Source organism: Ruditapes philippinarum, unplaced genomic scaffold, assembly GCF_026571515.1.
Source record: "Ruditapes philippinarum isolate M1 unplaced genomic scaffold, ASM2657151v2 ctg3002_1_1_1_1, whole genome shotgun sequence".
Taxonomy (NCBI): Eukaryota; Metazoa; Mollusca; class Bivalvia; order Venerida; family Veneridae; genus Ruditapes; species Ruditapes philippinarum.
In genome coordinates this window covers 113,785-121,997 of record NW_026854098.1, presented here as the reverse complement: position 1 = coordinate 121,997, position 8,213 = coordinate 113,785, and the positions used below count along the sequence as shown (strand labels likewise).

At 36.4% G+C, this 8,213-nt stretch overlaps 1 pseudogene; it reads right to left on the bottom strand.

The window, feature by feature from the left end:
- Positions 1-475: 475 nt before the first annotated feature.
- LOC132738933 (probable glutathione S-transferase 7) lies at positions 476-5,396 on the bottom strand (annotated as a pseudogene).
- Positions 5,397-8,213: the final 2,817 nt, after the last annotated feature.

Genomic DNA, 8,213 nt, shown 5'->3' with positions numbered 1-8,213 from the left:
TACAGCGTTTTCATTGGATGATAAATAAAGCTGAACACTAAGCATGTTAAGTGTACAACTTTATTTGTCGCTATATTTCTTAAAAATTGTGTGCCTTAATTTTTATAGAAGAACAAAAGTCGATACTATACGTACAGTATCGAATTCCGTTCATGGTCGCCTTCTATTTTTCATAGTACTTCATGGAACCGCGCAGTGACGTAATTAAGTGAAAAATAATGAGACCAAATAAAGCTTGACAACAATCGTAACAACTCGGCAATTTCCTTCAAGTTCGGAATTCTTGAAGTCGCCAGAGGTGTTCCGATTGGCTTGACATTAAAGTATGTTAGCAGGAATTGACAATATCGTCTGTTTATGTTGTCGTGAAATTTCGCACATCGTTAAAACAGCTGTTTGGTCGGTCTGTATGCGGAATATGGACTTGATGACGTCATAATAAATATAAAAGGGCGTATGAAAATGAGGTATAATATTGCATGTTCTCTATGGCACTTTATTATCATTCGTTTCACATAACATTTAGATCTACAACGATATTTTCTAAGTACATGTACAAGTATAATTGTAAATAATCGTCTAAGAATGTTATATTAGTACAAAAATACTAATCTGTAAGAGTTTTGAATTATTGGACTTTAAAATTCGTCGCTTTGTTCATTGATTCGCTGTTTGATAAACATATTTTAAGTTTCAGTTCGTTTCTTATTGTGGCATTTTTGGCATTGTTGCGATCCACTTTTGTATCCTGGCATCAGATTTCACGACATCCGCGTGTTTCTTTATGTCTGGTGCTGATGAAAATAATCCCGGGAAACCTGCCTCACATTGATCCACTATGTTATATAAGTGTATGTCGGCCAGAGAGATCTTTAATAAAAGAAAACACAACAACTGTTTGTAATCTCTATGTTGTTTGTCCATTTGTAAATGGTCCATTAAATGTCACCCCGTAAAGGAGCAAAAACAAATTCCATAAAAGTGAGAACTGGTATATTTATAGTAAATGGCAACAATTCCGACGACTTCCACCAGCAGGCTTTACTAATTTTAGTTTTTAGATGAGATAGTACAAAAATATACATCTGTTAATGAGTCCAGTCAATGAATTACTATTGGGTATTGAACTTGCATGGCGTCAGTTTGAGTTTGTAAGTTTTTTTTTTATAGATGGGAAATGAACTTGCTGTACAGACAATGTTACCATGCAAAAGGTAACATATTGTATGTGAAATGACGGTGTCCGCTGACATATGCAAGTACTTGATCGTTTCAATACGTTCATTGTCAAAGCTAAAATGTCTCTGAATATGATTACAGTTTATAAATTGAACAGTGTACGTACCTTTTTACCAATGATAAAGCCGTTCCCGCCGAGCTTTGATCGAAGTTTGATGTAGTCATTGAGTTTGGGGACATTTTCTGTGATAATCTTTTGTTTAAGCTCTTCCTATGAAAATTATAATAATCAGTTTAAAGATATTCATGCTGTCTTTCAAGAAACAACATTGACTTTTATGTAAGTGAACTTCAAATTTCAAGGTGAGCTTTAAAAATAAAATTGACAAGAAATACGGTATACGAGGTATGACCAAAATGTTCTCGGTCCGACATACTTCTAGCCACTACACTGACATTTACACATGATACGTCGACACTGATATTTTATTGAAGATAACTGCCCGCGTTACATGCTGTTTTACACAGTTTAATTTACATAAAACATACTTTGGTCAGTAGAGAGGTGAGACATTTAGACCAAATGGAGAAAGTTGAAATCAGAGCCACCATGTAATACCTGTGTAAGAAAGGGGATGTCCCCCAAGGAAATCCATAAGACTTCATGGATACACTTGAAAAGTAGTCCACTTACTATAGCATTGCGAAAAAATGGGCTGCTGAATTTAAGAGGGACAGAGAGAGCATTTGATGCGATGAGCGGCCTGGGCGGCCAAAAGAGGCCACCAACGATTAAAATGCCAAAGCTGTGCACGATCTGGTCATGTGCAACAGAAAGCGAGACCTGCGAAGTGGGTATAAGCTTTGGTTCAGTTCAGGCAATTCTGACTGATGAAAGGTTTCTGCTAGATGAGTCCACAGACAGTTGACTGGCGAACAGAAACGGGCCAGGCTTGACATTTCAAGATATCTTATTTATTGCTACGAGGATGATTCAAGATAACATGGGTCCATCATTTCGATCCAGAATAAAAAGAAAAAAAACAAAAACAAAAAAAAACCCAACAAAACAACAGCGCGTGCAGTGGAAGCACCCTGGTTCACGCCCTCTGAAGAAATTCAAGAGAATGCCATCAGCAGGAAAGATGATAGCATCATTTTTTTGAGATAGTTAGGAGGTAACCATAATTGACTATCTTGAGCAAGGTCGTACCGTAAACGTAAGTTATGCAGACGGATTGAGGCGTCTGCGTCAAAAAATCGCAAGTAAAAGGAGAGGCAGACTGACTCAAGGGAGCACGACAAAGCGCCAGATCACATATCCCAAGTTGCGATGACATCGGCTTTGAAATTCTTCCCCATCCCCCATATTCTCCGGACTTGGCTCCCTCTGACTTTCAACCAGTTCCGAAATTGAAAACCAAGCTTCGTGGCAGACGTTTTGAAGCAGAAAGTATGTGGAGGTGGTCAATGAGTTCTTTGAGGACCATAATAGAGTTGGAGCAAAGGTGGACAAAGTGCGTTGATGTAGAGGGCGATTATATTGAAAAGTAAAGCCAATAGTTGGGTTCTCAGACTACCGGAAGTACATCGGGCCGAGCACTTTTTGATCAATCCTCGTACCTGTCAAATAAGTTTCATGAAAATCTTCTAAGGATATATTGAGATTTTGAGCAGAACAAAATGGAAGCTCGAATAATTGACCTTCAAGAGTGGCATTGAAATTGTCTTGGAGTGGCTGCGTTATGGATTCTATTTTATGTCTCAATGTGTTTAAAATTTGACTTTGAATCATAAAAGTCTTTCATGGGTTGTAAGAGATAAGAGCAAGCATATAGTGAATACTCGAACTTTTATCCTCAAAACTGAGCATGATTATTTACCAATCGCTTACATTCTTTTAGAGATACTTATGCAAATTAATGACAAAATATCAAATGATCTTATGTACTCAAATCAGCTAACATGACATTTTGTAAAGTCCCAGCATGAATTTCTGTTTAAATTCTTAATATTTCGCGTTTGAAGTATAAATGTTTTTATACATGTTGAACAACATTTAGACGCCGACAGAATCACCGAGTAGTTTTTAACCAATCATGTGACTTGAACAAACCCTGGAAGCTACAATGACAGACAGTGTGGATACTGTTTGATTTTGAAACAATTATTAAACAGTTATTCTTTTCATATTCTTTGACAATCATCATCATTATCATCATCATTATCATCATCATTGTTTTTGCCTTTAATTGCTTAGGCGTTTACCTTCGCTTTTTCATCCTTTTCATAGGTAAGTTTAAAGACTTCTTTCAGGAAGTCGACAATGCATTCATATACTTCGTCTATCAGAAGTTCCTCCTCGGGGGATGCTCCCATCAAGCCTAAATCATAAAAGAATACACTTGTCTGATTTGTAAACTACACGTTTTAATAATAATTTAGTAATAAATAAAAACGTGTGTGCCTTAAAAAAGGAAGATGTTATAACACTACAATTTTGAACGAAATTAAACATTTTTTACCAACAAATTAACCTAACTTATTAACTTACCTAATTAAACTACCATTGATGATATGTTTGTGAAAAGAATTTTTTTTAAACAAAATACAAAATAATCTTTATGCTGATTTGTAACAGCCCAGTGTCATAGTCCAAAACGTCATGCTTATGCCATCCGTAATGAACAAGACCAGCCAAACTGATTAATCGTCTGCTTGATTAATTTGTTGATTAATTGATTTATTGCTTGTTTGATTGATTGGTTGATTGATTGATATTATATACCATTTAAAACAGTTGGGGAAAGAAAGTTCAAACTAGTGTCATACAACTGATAAGCCTACCATATTTTCTTGCCAAATATCTGGCACAAGCTGCCGTCTGACCATACACAGTACCATTTACAGTGAGTAGCGGCATATGCTTCGTAGGCGACGCTGTAATCAAATAGAATATATCGCATATATCATTACTGTATTCGGACGACAAATATCGACTGTTGCCAAAACATAATTGCAGTAATCCACAAGACAAAATCGTTTTACATATAAACATCTCTCTTTTGGATTATATAATTGTTGATAAAGCATAGTTATTCACCCAAACCTCTAACCATCGAGGGTGGCAAGACGATTACTATTTTTGCGCTGCGCATTACCCCGGCTGTGCCAGGAGAGATGGAAGATAAACTCGGCCGGTTTTCCCCGCTATCACCGGTCCAGGCGATGTGAGCAGAGTTATACATGCATGTACCTGAAATGTCGGTATGGGCCGGCTAATTATTAAGCATAGCAAAATCACCAAGAAGTTTAAAAGGGGCATGTGTGAATTTAGCTGTTATCTTGTAATTTTTTTTTCATATTAAACCAGTTTTTAACAATATCTATCAGCGATAGATTGCATTACTGCCTAAATGTTCGTCACCTTGCATGGTACGTAGTCAAACTCATTAGACATCGAGATAATTTTGGACAGGCGATGGCTAATTGATGGCTTAACGGTTGACAGAATGAAAATAAAGTGAAAATGACGCTGAATTTATGGCGTATGAGTGGTTAAAAAGTAAACTAAATCTACATTAACAAAGATAGTGTATAACTGCTATTTGTATTCATTATAATGTTTCTACGGTCTATATGCTATTTATAAAGATCGACAGAAATGTATGAACGTTTAAGTAGTTCCTCAAGAGTTGTTGGCCATGGATATATATATAGAGAGACTTCCGGGTGATAACAATTTTAATGGTATTTTGACTATGTTCACTGACCATGTGACCTATAGGTGTCTTTAATTCAAAAATGTAACATCAGTTACAAGACTTTAACGTCTGAATGAAATGAAATGAACAGGGTTAACTGCACTATTCTGACTTTCGGACTCTTAAACCGAATTACATAACGCGCGAATCTGTTTAGAGATTAATACAAATCGTCTTTTAAAGATAGATTCTACAAATATTCATATGTAAAACAGCCTGTTAATTCTTTAAAATATCATTACCATTGTCCTCACGTTCTATATCTTCAAGAAATGTTCACGATGATATAAATGTGACGTCACTTACCCTCCTTAACCTTCAACCACTCGTCCATGGTCAGCCTCTCATCTTTAAAGCCCTGTTCAGCAATCACTAAACAAGCCGTATGATTTCTCCGTTTCCTTTCCAAGGAAAATAAGACACCTTGTATGTAGCCATGTTGTTGAATGATCCACCGACTTGTGTACTAGATTTTGATGTACTAGATTTTGATACACCCGCGCAGGCTACCGGTTTATATACAGGTATAGGAAATTTAATAGACCATATAAGGCAATGTGTACACCGGTCTCACTATTTGACACCGGTGCGTATTTGTACAATGCCATATTATACAATTATTGACTAGTGAGCCATTGAATATGATGTGATATTCACCGGCAGATGACATATTGACCGAGGCGATAGCCGAGGTCAATATGACTTTCTGCCGGTGAATATCACATCATATTCAATGGTTCACTAGTCAATAATTGTTTTATTATATGAATAGGCTAAGAAATTTTAAAAAATCACAAAAGTACAACCTTATAATTATACATGTACAAATTTTGCCTCGTTGAAGCGCGGGAAAAAAGACGCACGTGTAAGGCGTGCAACGACTACGCGAACGCTACGCATACAAAAATAATTCAAGTTTATACTCATCATTGCGGTGTAACCTTTAAGTATAATAATAAAGTATTGATATTTTAATCGAGAAATATGCCATAAAGAACAAAAAGCAACAATTTTCTTTTAATTAACACGCGTAATTAACAGTCTACGGTGTATGATCATTGAATATGAGTCTCAATCTATTTTTAGACTGGGAAAATCCAATTCAGCCAGTGAATATGATACTACACCCAGTAAATATGATTTTATAAAAAGTTCTGTTGACTACTGTTTGGACCAATGAGATTGCAGCTATATTTAGATCATATAATAAAAGGTTTTAACTCGTCTATTTGACACATCAGTGCTTTAGCGTAGAGAAGAAGGTACAATAAATGGTTTTAATTTGAATTAATTAACGCACTGCTCTTCGATTATATATGAAAAATGATCATGATGATGATGAGGATGATGAATCTGTAATTTTCGTTTAAAAATTAATATTCTATTTGTTGTAATTAAGCTTGTTACCACACTTAGGTGAAATTTTATATAGGCTTTTTGCAACTTACAATATTGATAAATCTTCATTTCAACATTATATTTATGATATAAAACCATAAAAAAGAGTTACAGTAGGCTGTAGTGTATGACAAATAACAAGGTAAAATACATAAAATTATGAGGTTTTTTTTTTATTTTTAACAGTCAATTCAAGCGTTATAAAAATAAATTAACGAGTTTTGGGGTGGGATTCAGCGCAACGCATGCGCGTGTTAAAAGATGTGGGTAAATATTCTCACACCCTTCCCCCACCCCAAAACAATATTCTGTTTTCACTTAGAGAAAATTCAGCATATTTGACTCATGACACTATAAGAAAACTAGCTAAATGCCAAATCCCCTTTTGAATATGCGTTACTATTTGTGCCTCGAGCCTAACCTGCAGCGTTCTTTATTTAGAAATGAATCAAATGTTGTTCGTCTGCTTTACCCGTATGCGCGCGCAACTTCAATACATGTATCAGCAGATAAAGGTCTATACTTAAATTTAGTACCATGAATTTTTTTGCAGTGTCATTTCAACATTTAAAGGAAATGTGGGGAAAAGACCTTGACTGTAAACATACTTGGCCTAGACAAAGGCTTTCTTTTAATATGGTCGTTGTCGTCGGAGGTCTCTTGTGATTATTTTCCTCATCAGTACATACTAACTAGCCAGTTTCTAAAATGCTAAATTGATTCTAAATGTCACAGTTCAGAACTGTTCACTATTTAGAGGAAATGATGTGTAACCGCGATACGGTATTCCGAGGGTCCCGGGTTCGAGTCCCGGTCAGGCTGCACATTTTTTCTCATCCTGTGACATTTGGCGCCCAGCGGTAGACCGTGACTGAGTTTAATTTACATTGCTCTGTAACTCTGTGAAATTCGAAGACGAATTTTAATATGGAAGGGGGGCATGTCTCGGTTCAGAACTATTCACTATTTACGGGAGAAGATGTTTAAGCGGCCTGAAAGCTCAGTCGGTAAAGCCGCGGCACGGTATTCCGAGGTTACCGGGTTCGAGTCCCGGTCAGGCACATTTTTTCTCACATAATGTATAATTATCATATATACATATACTATTTGCAATCAGCTTCAGTTGACTTTATACTACTTCAAGAATAACAAATTGTAAGATTCAATCTGGTGATATACATAAATACATAAATATTGACTACCATTTAAGTTCATTGGTTTGTTTGTTTGTTTTTTGGGTTTTACGTCACATCGACACAGTATAGGTCATATCGCGACGTTCCAGCTTTACTGGTGGAGGAAGACCTCAGGTGCCCCTCCGTGCATTATTTCAGGCACGAACGGGCACCTGAGTAGAATCACCGACATTCCGGAAGCTAGCTGGATAGCTTCCTCACATGAAAGAATCCAAAGTCCCTGTAGGGATTCGAACCCACAGCGGTGAGGGAAGTTCATTGGTGATTTGATTTATTGTTGTTGTTTCGTATTTGGTAACATCAGGCTTACATTGTTGTTTTGCACGGAACGTTTTATAAATATTTGGCTACGAAGTTCTATTTCATTTACATGTATTTATTCATCTATTTATAAAATATAACGTAAGATATTAAGCGTGCACCACTTGATGTTATGCGATAAATGATATAATACACACCTCGAGGACAATGCCATACTATATATCTCAAGGTCATTGCTATACTACACAGCCCGAGGTCATTGGTATACTACACACCTCAGGGTCATTGCTATACTACACACCTCGGGGTCATTCGTATACTTCACACCTCGAGCTCATTGCTATACTACACACCTCGAGACCATTGCTACACTTCACACCTTGAGGTCATTGCTATACTACACACCTTGAGGTCA